The sequence below is a fragment of the Ceratotherium simum genome, chromosome 7 (assembly GCF_057802395.1).
Source record: "Ceratotherium simum simum isolate JZ-2026a chromosome 7, ASM5780239v1, whole genome shotgun sequence".
NCBI classification, from domain to species: Eukaryota; Metazoa; Chordata; class Mammalia; order Perissodactyla; family Rhinocerotidae; genus Ceratotherium; species Ceratotherium simum.
This window is the reverse complement of record NC_141906.1, coordinates 63,439,475-63,456,114: the sequence shown is the minus strand read 5'-3', so window position 1 is coordinate 63,456,114 and position 16,640 is coordinate 63,439,475.

Genomic DNA, 16,640 nt, shown 5'->3' with positions numbered 1-16,640 from the left:
CCACCATGTCCCATCTGATTCCTCCACCATCTCTTTGCCTCTTTCAACTCAGCTAAGTCCAGCTAGGGCATGGTGTGAATTGCTATAGGCCAGACAGAAACTGCTGGAAGGGCTCAGCCATCCTTACTAAGTGCAGAAGTTGCAGAAGCCATGGCCTCAGGCCAAGATTCTAAAGTGACTCAAAGTGGGAGAGAGTGTGACCTTCCCAAAGTGGCTAATCCTGGAGATGAACTTTTTATGATAATTATCCGGGCTTGTGGCCATCTCCTCCTGTTTCTCTCAGTTCCATTCCAGAACAGGCATCATTTCTAAACCAAATTATGGCCAAAGTTAGTTGCTTAACACTTTAGTTGAACTATCTTCAGACTATTTCAACTTGGTATTTTTAATATTCTACTTTAAAGTCACCTTTCTGAAGTATAAAATTATTTCTGAGACTCGATCATCTGAAAGCCATTTTAAAAAACTCATTTGGCTTGCACAAAACAGTGCAAGCCAAGGTCACAGCTCTCATAAGACTTTTCTGTAAAAACAAAGATTAACTCGCACATGTTAAAGAAATAACACAACACTAGCTCTCCCATTTTCTCTTTGAAGTCAGCCTTCCTATCTTAAGCTGTTCCTATGGCTCTCATGCAATGGCCTGGACTAAAACATTCTCATTTATTTTCTCCTTCACTTTCCTGACGCTCCTTCTAAAATCTAACCATGGGCGGGGGTGCCAATCATGCTTCTGGCACCAACTGCAAATTTTTTGAGGACTTGAGATCAGCAAGAAGAAAACAAACAGTCAGGTTAGAGATTCAATATATTTAGTCAAGGGTATGGAATCTTATCAGAAAAGGACCCACACGGAGCCTCCGTCTGAGCAGAGGCAGCAAATCTCAGCATGGTTTTCTTTGCCCTCCAGAGCCCTTAATGTGCAGTGACATTAAGCACACAAGTTAAGGTCTTATCAGATCTGAGAAGCTCATTTGTGGCATGCATTTAGCCACTATGCTATCTTGGACAGACAGTTGTGCTTGTTATTAAGCTACTGTCTCTCCATTTCACATCCACTCTTTTATGCTCTAATTTGTAATGGGACTGGGACCCTGAAAACCACATCTCTGCCTTGCCAGCAAGTGACCTGTTAGGCTCTACCAATAGGGGGAGCTAGAGCCACTCTGCAAAGTTAGAGGAGAGAAAATGGCTACTTCCGTTTCCTACCAGTGTCACCGCCATAGCAGTTCCTCTCCCAGGCATCCGCAGCTGGTTAGAGTAGAGTTGGTTCTTTTTCCAGCTTCTTTCCACACTCCCAGAAGCAGCTCATTGCACCCCTCAGGGGTACCAGCACCATCCAGACAGAGCCCTCTCCTCCAAAGGTCTGAGTCGCAACAGTGTGGGATCCTCCACAGAGCTGCTGGGTTCTGATAACCCCAACCTCCTCGCTTTGTTCTCCTGGCCCTAGGATGGTGGCTGCTTCATGCACTTACTGCCTCTGTGTTACCTCTGTATTTACCTTGTTGCTTTTTCAGTCCTCGAACATCTATTTAGTCAATTCGCTATATTGAATTCTCCCTGTAGAAATAACTAATGTAGTTTCTACTTTACCAACTAGACTCTGACTGACATAAAAGTACATCCTTTTGTTGATTCTAAAACTTACAATTTCAAGCATTATGCCATTCACCATTTCATAGACTTCAACTGGGAATCATTGAAGGAGAAGAAGAGAAATTGTTTCCAACCATCTCAAGCCAGGGATGCAAGACCTTGATCAGGGTAGGGAAATAATTGATCACATATCTGAGGAAATACCACCAGGTAGAAAATGTCCAACTACCAAAGAACTTAGGAACACTACACAACCATGAAAAAATATCCAGCTTTGTACATTTTTATGGGGACACCTTCTTTGCCATCTTGCCCCCTACATACACTTCTATTTCCCCCACCATGCCCCACTTGCCAATCTCAGAACAAGGTAAATTTGTGAAGGCTGGAGTTATGACCACCCAGCGGGTGTGTGCCTTCTGACTGAAATGAAATGAAATGCAGCATTTCTTAAAAAGCCAATTATTTCCAACCTGTTCCATTAGACTCAAACATGCTAAATGAGCATGTAACATATTGACTTTTGTGCCCTGTGGCATCTGGGGCCATAAATGTCCTGCTTATCATAACACTCATCTCCGAAGCTCTTGCAAATCAGGACCCTCCCCAGGAGAGCACACATCACTCACTCATAACTGAGGATGTCAAGGAGACAGGCTGCCTGCTGTAACGGAGCTAGTCTCCTCTGTCCCTGCACTTCTGCACACACAGCTGAGCCTGTTGCACCCACTCACCTGACCATGAGTCAAGAAGCCTCTCTACCTGTGTCTAAACAGATGCCAGACAAACCATGCGGGCAATGACATTCCCTGTGAGTAGGAAATCAGGCTGCCAAGGGATTTCCCCAGGCAGGGAGACAGTGAGGGGAGCCCTGATGAAGCCCAGTGGAAAACGGGGAGCTTTGGAGTCACACCAACATGCACTGGAATCTTGACTCTTTCTCTTACTCGATACAAGACTTAGGACAAGTTACTTAACCTCTCTGATCCTCAGTTTCCTTCCCTGGAAAATGGAGCTGATAATGCCTATTATACAGTTGTTGCAGTGATTAAATAGTATAATGTATATAGAGCTGATTATACAGTACCCAGTATACTGTAAGTGCTTGAGAAATAATAGGCATTATTATGTTTTGTTTTTTATAGATATTAACAATCTAGTGGATTTCAGATTGCTGAGGGACTGTGCTTTCAATGCATCACTTCACCACCTCTGCTGTAGGTATATTGATAAGCAAAGGCAGAAAAATTAATTCCCTGAGTTATTTAAAATTATCACTTGCTATGCCCCCACTGGAAGATGCACACCCTCATACCCTTCTCTCCACCTTTCTTTATCACCCTCCCATCCCTCCCTGCACAGCTCCTAGAAAGCAGGTGGCAGTGAGTTTCCTGAGCCCTTCCTGCGGTACGCTCTCCATTCCTAACGAGTTTTCTCTATTTCCCGCTGTCTATTGGATGAATCTTAATGGCTCTGGTCCTGATGATCAGCCAAGAGCAGAGGCTCTGCTTTTCCCAGATTCAGCAGGGAAAACCTCAGGCATCCAGCAGAGGTGTGTGCAATACTCTCAGCTCACCCCCTGAACTTTTACACAGGTGTGGCATTTGGGATTCGCCAGCAAAGCTGCATAATTACTTAGAAAGAGTGCCTTCTGATTATTCCTTTCTCTGCAAATGCAATCTCTCCTAATAACATCACCCAACTGAATGCCTCCTAATTCAGTTGGAATGCATTTTAATTATCGCTGCTTCTTATATTGGTGAGCTGTCACTGGAGTTTTTGATTTGTGATGGAAAATAGGGAAGCCATAAAGTATTTTGGTGACAGCTCCCTGATTAGGCAGCATTGCAGCAAAACAAGTTGTCACAATAAAACTGATTAATCAAGTTGTCAGAGTAAAACAAATTAATGCCACAAAAACTTTTGCTAGAAATTACCTCTGTATCTTGGGGTATTTGACTGATAGATTCCTTCAATTAGCAGAAACTTCCATCTCATGAGCACTTCCAAGTCTGCGTGTGGGATCTGAGCTGGGCCAGTTGCCCTGTAATAGACGAGTAACTGAGAACCCAGAGACATATTTGGAGAAGATAGTCACTGACTTGATTTTCAGACATGCTTCGTTTCTGCCTAACTACTTGGGAGACTATTAGAACCTAAAATATAACCTAGAGCTATAAAGTTTTAATGCAAAATAAATACAAAGGCCATTGCCTACAATGTTACCAGTGGGTCTAAAATTAATTTATTAAGATGTTTAATCACAATTCTCTGGCTGAAAGGAAACTCTGCAATTTTTCTTGTATATTGCTCTGTCTCAAGAAAAGACTTTTCCCATACTGGAAATTTCAATCACAGGACCTGTCTACCACAGTTCATTGTAACATAGATGGTGATGTTTGGTTATACAGAGGCCCATCCCCTCACAACCAGAGATGATTGGACCAGGGGTGGGCATGATCACTGATCCTGGTATAGTATGATGAGCTGGGCCAATCACATTCCATCTCTTAAGATTTTAACCAGAAAATACTAGAGAATGGGCCAGTTAGCTGTGGGAGCTGAAGGTAAAAAAGTACCATAAGGTAATGCAGAGCCATTAAGTGTCTCAACAGACCAAAGTCATAAGTAAGCAATAGCTTTGAGGTGGAGAAAAGATACAGAGTAGGGCAGGAAGAAGTCAGTGGGGTAGCAAGAAGAGAAAGAGACAATAGCCCATGAGAGAGTTGGGAATCAATACCAGTCACTACAGCAGCATCCATCTCAGGAGGATCTCCAGGTTCAATTCCAATTTGTAGTCTTAGAATAAAATCCCCTTTACTTGAGAAAACCGGAGAGGATCTTTTTCTTGCAAACACTATAACAGGGGCAGGGGGAAATGCCAAGGGGAATAGAGAAGGGAAGGGGATCCATACAACAGTGAGTGGTGTTCAAACTATTCATCAGAGCAGATCCCACCCAGTATGCCATACCAGAGTATATCGCCTATATATCATGCCTGAACATATGTCAACTGGTGCCAGTCTATGGGTGCCCCACAACAATGCTGGGCTTTGCAAGTTACCTCAGCATTGGAAGAAAGGGCTAAAACACAAAACATTGCCTCTCAGCCATCCCCACTAGAAGCTGATCGTTGTAACTGGAGTGGGTAGATATTTGATGCAGCAAAACCAGAGTCCAGCAGAGGACTCCAGGCTTTGAAGGCATTGAGCACAACACTCCTTCCTCTGACAAAATACCACCCTCAGGAGACTTTGGCCACATCACCTTTGAAGGCAGAGATCCACATATTGGAGGGGAGGAGTGATACAGAGTGGAGACAGGTAAAGATATTGTGACCAGGTCTAGCCCCAAATAATATTCTAGGATCATAAGAACTTTGTTCTTTCAGCTTCCTAAGGAATAAAGGGTCAACAGCTACACAGACAGTTATGGCACAAATTATTATTAAATGAAACATTATATACGAATATAGTTGAGTTCAAAAAGCTGAATTATCAAATGTCAAATATTCCAATTATTCTGAGCAATGTGCTGTTAAAAGAAAAAATAAAGCAACGAGGTTTTAAATGCTCCAGAGAATGAATATGTTTCACCTATCTTGGTACTGCTGTGCAATTCAACACAAAGACTGCAGATCCCTGAAAGTAAATTTGGCAACTGGAAGGTATGAGGTCAACTCAAACTTAATTTCAAAATTAGACCAAATATGCCACCTCCTTCAGAGAGGTGATGGGGGCATGGAGTGGAGAACCAGAGTTGAGGGAAGTTTAAGATAACTCCAATCTGCACAGTTCTTTACAGCTCACAATCCTGTCTCACCCACATCAGCTCATTTTGGTCCTCCTCAGTATAATTCCAAGAACTAGATACTATTATTATTATCATCACCTCCATTTTATAGCAAAGGAAACAGTTTCCAAGAGATCAAAAGACTTTCCATTAGAGAAGGGCATCCTTTGTGTCAGCCAGACCCTTCCAAGCCACATAGGCAGGACATTCCTCAAAGCCCACTTCCTCCAGTCCAGTCACATAATTCTAGCTGGGACCCCAAGCAAAGGTTGCAGCTAGCAACAGGACCACAGACTGACAGTTCCAGCAGCCTCTAACACCACCCTGGCTAACTGCTTCTGCCTGCCTGGAAAGTCAACACCATTGACTCCCATCCACTAAACTCTATCCCTACTGTATTCAGCTTCTGGCCAAAATGCAGCCTGGTCCCCCATCCTCATTCCCACCCTGTTCTGTGCTTCTCCAACCTTTACCCTTCCTTCCACTGCTGCCCTCCTGCCAATTCCAGTCCTCTGAGCCCAGTGGAACCCTCATTCCATCATAAAAATATACACCACTATATTCTCCATCCTTTCTTAAAACACTCTTTCTGCCTCCTAGCCTTAATGGCACCTGAATTTCTCTTTCCTGGGAAGATGACCCCCTGGGGCTAAGAAGCAGAGGCCCATTTTTCTCACTGCAATTTTCTGAATAGGACCTATTCTTTCATACCTCCTTGCCTTTGCTCATGCTGTTCCCTCTACCTGAAATGCTCTCTCTCACTCTATGCCACCCTCACTCCCTACTTCTATCTTCCTTCGAAGCACTGTCTGTCAAGAGTAATTCACGCCTCTTCTCTGGGTAGTCTTTTCTGACCATATCCTCCTGTCCTAACTCTGCCCCGTACAGGTTTCTCTCATGGACACACTAAACACTTAATTACAGTCATTTGTTTAGATACCTCTCTCCCCTGCTATACTAAGAGCTTCCAGAGGGCAAAGATCATATGTTACGCATCTCCATATCCTCTGGCAGTGCCTAACACATCATAATGCCTGATAAATATTTGTTGAATAAATAAAAGCAAGAAAATAAATGAAAGTAGCTAAGCCAGGACTCTAACCTAAGTCTCCTGATACGAAATGCATGGTCTTTCTGCCACAACAATCAAGCACACCCAATGACTACCACCAAACCAACAAATGGGATGCCAGAGGAGATGGGGAGGAGAGTAACAAAGCAGAAAGTCACCTGTTGCTGTTCTGCCCTAACCCTCACCTGCGTCTGCTGAGTGATGCCAAAGGCATCAAGCCCCAGGCAGCATCAAGAAGTACCGAAGCCAATGCCCGCTGCCCTTGACCTCTGTAGATCACTGCCACATTTCTTATGCATCAGGGATGAATTATAGAATCAACTAATATTCAGAAATGCAGGAAACTAAGAGATCATTTGGTTCTTCTTCCTCATTTTAAGTATGAAGAACTAGAAGCACAGAGAAATAAAGAAAGTTGTCCCAGGTCACCCAGCTACTTAGGGGCAAAGCCCAGACTATAGATCCCTGTCTCCTCTCTCCTGGTCCGCTGCTGCTTCTTCTGTACCCTTGGCCTCTCATGATGTTGGAGGCAGGAGGTCATTACCCCGGACTTCATCAAAATTCACAGGGCTAGGACCAGGTCGTACACACCCAGAAGTCATAGGGGGGAACCTCTGCCTCTCTTTTCCCAGCCCTGGCCTTGGGCTCAGACAGACACAGGCCCGCTCAGTACCACCTACTAGTCTAGTGAAGTGGCACAAGCGAGTTAACCCCTCTGAGCTCAAATTCTTCACTTATATCATAGGGATTTGGTCTTCTTCTCTCATTGTTGATGTGAAGATAGGTAACATGGTCTATGCTGAAGCTCTTAGCAAGAGTCTGCCATGCATTAGGTGCTTAATGAATAGGCATCTTAAATTGTTTTCAAGTCATAAGAATAGTCTCTTGCAAAGGAATTTTAGATCTCTTCTTAAAAACATTCTATCAATAGGTAGACATCCCCTGACCTACACGGTCTCTTGTTCCAGAGGGTTTTCCATATTTTGCCTAAGTCAAAAATGCTGCTTTTTAACACAACAGATATTTCACTCTCATAAGCTCTTTCATAAACTCACTATCATCCCAAAATAATTTTCTCAGTTGAGGCAATAAAAATCTATTTCGTGTGGATTGGAACAAAGGCTTTTGGTTACCTTTATAGCTTTTTAGTATTTTCATTTTCTGTCCTAAATCAGTGTTCTGCTATTAATAAATTGGCCCTGTTCTTTTGCTACCATCTAGTTACTTTCTTTTTTTTTTATTAATTTAGTTTATCTTTTTATCAAAGATTTACATGCACATAGTTTAAAGAGTAAATAGTTCTATAAGGCTTACTATTAAAAAACAGCACATCCCCCCACCACAATCTCCATTCCATTTCCCACTCCCTGGAGGCAATCACTTCCTACTCTCTTACCTGATTTTCTTTTGAATTTATTTTTATGTCACTAAATAACATGCTTGTAACACTACTTTTAAAAACTTTTAGACTCTACTGACTCATCTGGAAGATGAAGATTTAACTCCCATTTTTCCTCTTGATCCCATCACATACATGCACACTTTCCTATCTCCCTGGCTCCATTCTCCTCCTACAGCCAGAAGATAAATTTAGTTAGGTCAGTATTTAGTTTCTACATTACTGTTATTATATAAATGCTCTTCACAGCCAAGCTATTTGTGTACCATTATAGTTTTTCCCTTCTTGCACAACATTTTGTTTCCCCTGTACTTAATAATGGTCTTGTTGGTTTTCTATGTACTTATCACTAATTCACCCCCAAACTTCCCCCCAATTGTGTAAATCTCCTCTCAATGCATTCAAACACATTAGATGTTCTATCAATTTCACGTTCTTCAAGAAATCTCTCTGGAGGCTTCCGGCCAGCTGCAACCTGGACTGACTGCTCTCCAGGCCTCTGCACAGCTGTCATCTTGGGCCCTCCTTTCACCAATATGCTGGGTATTTCCTCCACCTCTGTCTTGTGTTGGAGCCTGTTTCTTAAACCCCATGTCTTTGTTTTTCTTTGATTACTTCTTCATCTTGGTAAGTGTCCCATTCAGTAGCTTCATAGAAAGGATGTGCATAAGAAACAAATTTTTGAGGCCTTGAATATCTGAGAATATCCTTATCCTACCCTCATATTTGATTGTTTGAATACAGAATTCTTGGTTGGAAATTATTTTCCCCTTAGATTTTGAAAGTATTGCTCCACCGTCTTTCAGCTTCCAGTGTGGGTCTCCTTGATGTTCTGAAATTTTTACAATGATGTGTCTTGGTATAGCTCTATTTTCATCCAGTGTGCTGATTCTGGAAATTCACATCATTCATCTTAAGGAATTTTTACTGAATAAATTTCGGGGTGATTATTTTTTCCCATCTGACTTATCCTTCTGGAGTTCCCATTATTCAGATCTTGGCTCTCCTGGAGGTCTTTTGCTTTGCTTTGCTATTTTCTGTCCCTGTCTTTTTGCTCTACTCCAAGGAGATTTACCCAACTTGATCATCATTCACTCATTCATTCTCTCAACAAGCTTTTGTTGAGTCTCTGCTATGTACAAAGCAATGTTCAAGGTGCTAGAAATGCTGCTGTGAAAAAAAAGTTTACCTGTTATTATTGATCATACACAGTCTTTGGACCCTACTATTGAGTTTTTGGTTTCTGCTACCAAGTTTTAAATTTCCAAGAGCTGTTTGATCTCTGAGTGTTCCTTCTTCATAGCCTCCTATTCTGGTTTTTGTCTGCACTATCTTCTCTTATCTCTTTAAGCATTTGATAGATTTCCTTGAAGCTTTTTTTCTTCCTACACAGTCTCCATTTCTTCAAAGTTGCCTTTGTTTGTTTTGGTTTATGTCTTTCATATTAGATGCTTTCCTCAATTATTTGTATGTCTGTTCATATTTAAAACTACCATGCTTCAATGTCACTAATAATCAGGGAAATGCAAATCAAAACCACAATGAGATATCACCTCACACCTGTAAGAATGGCTGTTATCAAAAAGATAAGAAATAACAAGTGTGGGCAAGGAGGTAGAGAAAGGGAACCTTTGTGCATTGTTGGTGGGAATGTAAATTGGTGCAGCCACTACGAAAACAGTACGAAGTCTCTCAAAAATTAAAAATAGAACTGCCATATGATCCAGCATTTCCATTTCTGGGTATTGATTTGAAGAATATGAAAACACTAACTCAAAAAGATACACACACCCCCACGTTCATTAAAACATTATTTACAATAGCCAAGATATGGAAGCAACCTAAGTGTCCATCAACGAATCAATGGATAAAGAAAATGTGATACATACACACACACACACACACACACACACACACACGTCCAATGGAATATTATTCAGCTATAACAAAGAAGTAAATCTTGCCATTTGTGACAACATGGGTGGAACTTGAGGGCATTATGCTAAGGGAAACATCAGAAGTCAGAGAAAGACAAACACTGTATGATCTCACTTATATGTGGAATCTAAAACAACAAAACAAAACATGAAGCTCATCAATACAGAGAACAGATCAGTAGTTGCCAAAGGCAGGGGGTGAGGGAGTGGGAAAATGGGGGGAGGGGGTCAAAAGTTATAAACTCCCAGTTATAAAATAAATGTCTCACCACGTACAGCGTGGTGACTATAGTTAATAATACTGAATCACATATTTGAAAATTGCTAAAAGAGTAGATCTTAAAAGTTTTCATCACAAGAAAAAAAATTTGTAACTACGTATGATGATGGATGTTAACTAGACTTATTATGGTGATCATTTCGCAATGTATACAAATATTTAATTATTAAGTTATACACCTAAAACTGATAAAATGTTATACATCAATTATGTCTCCATAAAAAGAAAAAAAACCTGGCATGCTAAAACACTGATTGGAAGCTCTATGTGTCTGGCTGAGGCCTATCAAACTTGGTTTTTGCAATAGGTAAACAGTAGATCTGGCTATACTATTCTTGTAGAATCCCTGATATTAGTCTCCTTAGGTCTTTCCTTTCGGACTGGTCAGATTTCCCAGAAAAATCTTAGGACTACAACGTTCAATATACTAACTTTTACCTAATCCCCTATTCAATATAGTAATCTCACCTTCAACTGCCCTGAGTTCTTGGTACAGAGACTCTTTGTTTTACCTTACCATGGTGGAAGATGGACATGCTTCTGGCTGCACAGATAATACAATAATGACAATGATAAGGATGATGACAATAATAATAGTATTAGTTATCTCTTGCTACATAACGAGTTGCCCCAAAATTTAGCAACCTAAAACAATAAACATTATCTGATAGTCTCTGAGAGTCAGGAATCTGGACACAACTCAGCTACATGTCTCTGCCTCAATGTCTCTCACAGGCTACAACAAGATGTCAGCTGGGGCTGCAGCCTTATCTGAACACTCAACTCGGGGAAGATCCTGGCTGTGCCCTGGATTTGATCTTTGCTCAGAAGGCATTTCTTAATTTTAGCATTGTTTGCCATCTGGAGAGACAGAGAATTTTCAAATTCATCAAGTCCTGGCTTTTTTTTTTTAATCAGTACTTCCCTCAATTTATCTCTGTCCTCTTGCATTTTACTATATGCAACAAGAGGAAACCAAGCAGTACCTTCAACACTTTGCTTGGAAATCTTCTTAGTTAGATCACTCAATTTATTAGGCACGTTTTCTACTTTCCACATCACTGTAGGCAACAATGTTGTTAAGTTTCTGCCACTACATCACAAAGCTCTCCCTTCCTCAAATTACCATAATATGTTTCCCACTTCCCTTTTGAGACTTCACTGGCAGCATGATCAAAGTTCAGATTTCTACTGCCTGTTCCGTTTAACTTAGGTTTTGTCTAATACACACATCCAAAATATTGCCAGGCTTTATCTACTGGCCAGTTAGAAAGCCACTCCACATTTTTAGGTACTTGTTACAGCATCACCCCACTAACGGCACCAAAACCTATATTTGGTATCTATTGCTGTGTAACAAATTATCCCAAATTTAGCAAATTAAAATGTTTATTATCTCACCATTCCTATGGGTCTAGAATCCAGATGTGGCTTAGCTGGGTGCCTCTGCCTCAAGTTCTCTCACAAGGCTGCAATCAAGGAGCCAGCTGAGGCTGTGGTCTCAGCTGAAAACTTGAGTGGCAGAGAATCCACTTCCAAGCTCCCACATATGCTGTTGGCAGGATTCAGCTCCTCATGGACTGTTGGACTGAAGGCCTCTGTTTTTTGCTTGCTGTTGGTTTGAGGCTTCCCTTGGTTCTCTGCCATGTACGCCTCTCCATGGGGCAGCTCACAACATGGGAGTTGGCTCCCCCCAGAGCACAGGAGTAAGAGGGTGAGAGAGGGAAACCCAAGGCAGAATCACCATCTTTGTTATCACCTAATCTAAGAAGTGACTTGCCATCACTTTTCTCATATTCTATTATTAGTTGTGAGATACTAAGTCCCGTCCACACTCAAGGGGAGAGGATGATACAAGAGCATGAATACCAAAAGATAGGGATCATTGGGGGTCATCTTGGAGGCTGTCTACCACAATACTATAATATAATTTAATATAATATAATAATCACAAATAAAAGTAAGATGACATGAGCCAAAACATTGAGAAGTCACACAATAACAGAAACAGAACAGAGAGTAAAGGTCTTCTCTTCAGGGTAGTTATTGCCAACCTCACATTCTGGCTTTGCAGTATTCATCGACACATTGGACTGTTTTGTTGGTTGGTAATGAAGCTTTCCAAGATCTTTTCAGTTTAATTATGGTTGTTGTGCAACCATTTTTATGATATTAAATTTGTGTAAGTCGAGTATTGTATAACTTGAGGAACTATTGTAGTTTGGAGGAGAGAAATATACGCTGAGAAATGTTATCATAACACCCATGAAATTCATGGCATAAAAGGAACGTCAATTTCCTAGGGTGGCACTGACAGCTCCTGCCGTGACTTGTTCAGCTTTCCTGCTTGTCTCTCTCTACCTCATACTGACTTCTGTTCATAAGATTCATCACTCATTAGCATCTAAGCCATTCATTCATTCATTGGTCAACCACAAAACGCTAATTGAGTACCTGCTGTGTGCTAGGCCCTGCACCAGGCACCCGAGAGAATTAGTCATGGCCCCTGCCCTTCACAGCACACAGTCTTATGGGGGAGGTGAGCGAGTGAACACATACAAAACCTTTGAGCTGAGTGCATGGGGTTAGGGACAGCATTCCAGGTGGTAGGCATAGCAAGGGACAGCAGAGCCAAAACTTGTTTAAAAGTGCTGCCCAAATGTAAGGAAATGGAAGAGGAAACTCACGGCCGCTGTGTTTGCCTTAATAAATCCCATGAAGATTTTTGTCTACCTGGAAGCATCAGAAGGCTATAAGTGGAGAGGTTAAAGGTCAGGGAGAACTTTCTGGCTCAGAGCTGTCAAAAATTAAAGTGGGTTGCCATGGAAACCACTCCTCTATTCATTCTCTTTTTCTTCTCCAGCCCTGCTAATCTTCTCTCACTTTCTCTACTAAGCCTTACTCTTCTTTCATTCATGGAGCCTTGAATGTACCATTCCCTTTACCTACAACACTCCCTTTACCCAATCTTCCCTCATCTTGCTAATTCCCACTCCTGCTTCAGCTCAGCTTGGATGTTACTTCCTCTGGGAACCCTTCTATGACCACTACCACCCACAAACCAGAATACAGCCACGGGTCGCTTAACAATGGGGATACGTTCTGAGAAATGCATCATTAGGCAGTTTCATCATTGAGCAAACACCAGAGAGTGTACTTACACAAACCTAGATGGTATAGCCTACTACACACCTAGGCTATGTGGTACTAATCTTACAGGACCACTGTCGTACATGCAGTCTGACATTGACAGAATTGTCATTATGCAGCGCATGGCTGTAATCCCCATTAGCCTCAGAGCTGTCCCTGCTCTAACGCTCTTCATAATTGTTCAATGTCTGTCTTTCTAGATTACTAGATTGTAAGCTCCTGGAGGACTAGGGTGTCATTCGTCTCCTTCATCACCAAATTCCCAGAAGCTAGCAGAGTACATAGCATATGGGAGGGTGCAGTTGAATGGATGAATGAATGAATGAATGAATGAACAGAGCATTCTCTGTCCCTGGAAGTGGCTACATGGCCATTTGATGGGAGTGTTATTAGAGAAAATTCTGGATGTGGCAACGAGGATTGGGACTTCAGAGTGGACTATGTGAACTTTTAGCTCTGTTCCAAGTCTACAATTTTAGGATACAGCAAAGAATAAAGCAATAGTAACTCCATCTTTTCCCTCAAAAGAAAATATTCTACTCCTTCAAGTACATAATAAAGTCCAATAATTTAGTATTTTAATTGAGAATCAACCACCAAACAAGACCAAATACAAAGGAAGTGACTTTTCTTTTTTAAGATAGATTGAAAGGTCAAATATGGCTATTGATTTCTCTCTTCACTGATGCCTTGCAAAGGTAAATAAAGCTCTTGATTGAGAAAACTACTAAGAACTCATGTCCAGAGCTGAATTCTGACATCCAAGTGACTGGGCTGCCACCTGGGGCCTCACTGATAGGGTAGTTGTTCTCAACATTACTTGGCTCATGGTCAACTTTAAAAATACAATGAAAGTTATGAAACTTCCCCCCAAAAATGCACATAGATGCATATATTTAGAAATCTGCTTCCTATTTCAGAGGCTCCCTTATCTCCCTGGAGCTCATGTGCAGACCTTAAGTTGAGAAGCCTTGGCCTTGTATGTAGTAGTTACCAAGATTCACAAACAGCTAAGTGAGTGATGTGTTCCTGAGGATTTAGGTCATAAAAAGTACTGTTTCCCTTTCCTTCTCAAATTTTTGGAGTAATGGTGACAAAAGCAGACTTGATAGCCACCAGCTGTACCCAGCCACTGACAGATATAGAAAACCAGATTGTAAACTGGTTTACAAACCACAAACAATATAGAAAGACCAGATTGTAAACTCCTTGAGGTCTGGGTCTGCACTATTTATTGTAGGATCCCAAGTAAAAGCAGAGCAAGAGGAAAAGAACTGTGGAGATTTAAAAGAGAGAGAGACAAGAAGAGACAGGATTACAAAGAGAACCAGAAAAACGTAACAATATGCAGATAGAGACAAAGCAAAAAGAAAGAGATGGGAGAATGCTGGGGAGCTAGGACCCAGGACAGAAGCTTCCTCACCTCAGGCATGGCCTCCCCACAATTAGCTGCAGAGCAGCTGTGAGAAGACTCTTAGCCAGCCAACTGTAAAACTGTTTAACTTGTTAGGACTTAAATCAATAAGAACCAGTGTAACATTTGTGCTTCATGTTCCCCTTATTTACACAGAGGACAGACTGAAGAAAAACTCTATTTCTCCAGCCTTAAACATTTCCTCCAGGGAGCCAAGCTCCTTCAAAATCAACAACGAAATGGTGAGGAGAAAAAAATTAAGCACTTGGGCAATGCTGTATTTAGATCCAGCTCAAAGATGGTCTCTTCCATCTCTTCACTGTCTCCTTCTCTCCAGCTGGTTCCAATCTCAGCAAAACTCCTCAACTAAATTGACACCGATTTGCAGTCTCCTATTGAGGTTTCTGGCCTGTCTTATGCAGGAGGCAAGAATGGCTGGGAAGAGGACAGCAGCTCTGGGGGCAAAGGTCAAGTCCAACCCCACCCTTCCAGAGCAGATATCCCTCAGATGACCCCATCCTGGTCACCCCTGAGGTGCTCCTATGCTGCCTTCAAGGCTCACCTCAGGGGTCCTGAAGATTTCTCCAGACCTGCGCACGCCAGAGAGGTCGGAAATGCAGTATGGTGGTTAACAGCACAGGGCTGCTGTCAGACAGACCTGGCTTTGAATCCCAGCTCTGCCTCTTACTACCTATGTAGTAAGCCGGTTATTTAGCCTCTCTAAACTCCAGCTTTATTATCTGTAAAACAGGCATAATAAAACCTGCCATACAGAGTTGTCGTATTACATGAGACTGTTCAGGGAATGCATTTAGCGTAATTCTGCAAACATCAGCTGCTACGATTAAACCCGCACTCCCACCCCAGCTCCCACAAAATGCTGAGATATGCCTACGTCTCAGTACCTACCACACTGGGTTGAAATGATCCAATGGTAGGTCTGTTTCACCACTGTACAGAAAAAAGCCCACCCTCCATCTCCAGCACCTATCACACCATGGGTGCTCCACAAATGTTTGGCAAATGAACAAAGTTAGGAGCTATAAAGAAAAAACTTTGTTCTTCTTTACTTTCACACTCTACTCTCAATACTTCTGGCCACCAATTGTGTGGGGTTTTCCCCACACCAGGCAATTCTCAGACACCAGCTGAGTCTCCCACAATTTAACTCAGTTCTGACACTATCTACCTGGAGTTAGTATCAGATCCCACAGATTAAGAGCTGTCCCACACTCCCCCCCTTTCCTAGCCCCACTGTAGGTGCCAATCGCAACTCTTGGTTGTCACCTATGCCTCTGACTGACAGGCTATAAATGAGAGGTTCCCACAACCCCTCTTCAGGTTGGATTAATTTGCTGGAGTGGCTCACAGAACTCAGGAAAATAGTTTACTTACTAGGTTACCACTTTATTACAGAAGGATATAACTCAGGAACAGCCAGATGGAAGAGATGCATAGGGCAAGATACGTGGGAAGGGCACAGAGCTTCCATGTCCTCTCCAGGCACCACTCTCTCAGCTCCTCCACGTGCTCACCAACTGGGAAGCTCTCCGAACGCCATCCTTTTGGGTTTTTATGGAGATGTCATTACATAGGCCTGATTGATTAAATCATTGGCCACTGATGATTGATTCCACCTCCAGCCCCTCTCCTCTCCCCTCCCCAGAGGTGGGGCAGGGGATGGAGCTGAAAGTTCCAACTCTCAGATTGCGAGGTTGATTCCCCTGGCAACCAGCTCCCATCTGAGCTTTCCCTAAATCACCTTATTGACATCAAGTCAGGTGTGATTGAAAGGGGCTTGTTATGAATAACAGAAGACTCTCCTGTCACCTTCAGGGCTCTCATCACTCAGGAAATTTCAAGGGCTTTAGGAGCTCTGGGGCAGGAACAGAAAGGAGACCAAATACATATTTCTTATTATAAATCACAGTATTACAGGAGCATGCTACATATAGGGTCAGCTTACAGTTTCCCTATCAATATGGACTCAGAAGAGATAC